The sequence below is a fragment of the Phoca vitulina genome, unplaced genomic scaffold (genome assembly GCF_004348235.1).
Source record: "Phoca vitulina isolate PV1807 unplaced genomic scaffold, GSC_HSeal_1.0 scaffold13, whole genome shotgun sequence".
NCBI classification, from domain to species: Eukaryota; Metazoa; Chordata; class Mammalia; order Carnivora; family Phocidae; genus Phoca; species Phoca vitulina.
The window spans coordinates 1,163,659-1,165,303 of NW_022589716.1; the positions used below are offsets into that span (position 1 = coordinate 1,163,659).

Genomic DNA, 1,645 nt, shown 5'->3' on the forward strand with positions numbered 1-1,645 from the left:
AACACATTCTCTGATGGAGGTAATGGGATGAACTTCATCACACAGGGTCAAGAACAGGAGATCCTGATCACTAGATCCCATGCAAGGTGGGTAAACAAATTGGAAGAAAACAAATACCAAGCATGCATCCATCACCTATGGTTGTGTGTATCTTCATATACTTGAGACCCTACAACAGTCCTATGGAGACAGATGTTATTATTCCCAGCTCTTCTGTCATATTTCCTTACCACCAAATTGGCCATCAGGAGCCTAGGGGATTGAATTTTCTCAGGAAGCTTTCATTATGGCATTCTTGAGCTCCTTATTCCTGAGACTGAAAATGATCAGGCTGAGAAACGGGGAGAAGACTGTATAGGTGGTGGCCATCAGAGTGTTACTGTCTATAGAGTGGGGACCCTTGGGCTTGAGGTAGATAATGGAGACAAAACCATAGTGTACAATGACCATAGTGAGGTGGGACACACATGTGGAGAAGGTCTTGTGCCTGCCCTCAGCAGAGGGAATCCTCAGTATGGTGGCCACAATGAAGACATAGGAGAAGATGATGAGGAATTAACAGCCCATCAGAGCTGTGACACATACCAGGACCACAGCCAAGGTGACAGAGGATGTCTCCTTCCCACAGGCCAACTTTAGGAGGGAAAACACTTGGTAGACAAAATGGTGAATCACGTTAGACCCATAGAAGGTGAGGTGAAAAACTATCAGGGTCACCATCATCTCCATGACTGAGACCAGCCCAGCACCTGGACATGAGACGGCACAACCATGGGAACTCATGAGCACATTGTACCTCAGGGAGTAGCAGATGGCCACATAGCAGTCATTGCCCATGATCATGAACAGAAAGGGGTGCTATATGTCCTCACAGCACTATGCCCTCATTTATTCATTCATATAGTCAAGAAATGCTATTCAAGGCTTATTTTATATGGAAATATTCTAGGTGCTCGAATCCAGCAATGACCAAAGTCTAGGGGCCCTGCTCTGTCCTTTTCATGGTCCACTGAGGGAAGCTGTCATATAACCAAAGCTGACATCACAGAGTGGTCAGAGGTGTGTTGGGGACAGCCTGGGGATCTGCAGAAGCTAAGTGTGGGTCTCAGACCCAGCCTGGGATATAGAGACTTTGAAATTGGTGATGTCCACAGGGAGAACTGAAGGGTGAGTAGGTATGATTCAGGTGAGGCAGGGAAGTGGAACAGGGATTTCCAGACAGAAGGGACAACAAGTACAAAGACTCAGGGTGACAGAAGCATAGTGCATTTGGGACAATGGTATGTTCAGTGCACAGGGAGAGTTGGAAGTTGCTAAGTGCGGTTCTGGAATTAAAGGCAGACAGGTGAGTAGGGCAAGAGCGTGCAAGACCATGGTGTCCACTTGAGGAGTTTGTTCTAAGGGCAATGGGGACCCCTAAATGTTTTTTAAATACATAGAGGAAAGAGCTGTATTCCATTACGTGAAAGTATTCATGGATGTTTCCATTTGGGGCTTCCTATGAGGGTGTTCTTATGACATCTAGTACATGTCCTCTGGTGGATTGATACTTATGTGTTCTGTTGGGTCTATAATTAGGTGTGTAAAAATACCGACTCAGGGAATACCTGTGTCCAACTTGAATAGATATTGCCAAACAGTTTTC

General features: G+C 45.7%; 1 pseudogene; it reads right to left on the reverse strand.

The window, feature by feature from the left end:
- Window positions 1-244: 244 nt before the first annotated feature.
- Window positions 245-1,645, reverse strand: part of LOC116636921 — a 30,095-nt pseudogene continuing 28,694 nt past the window's right edge.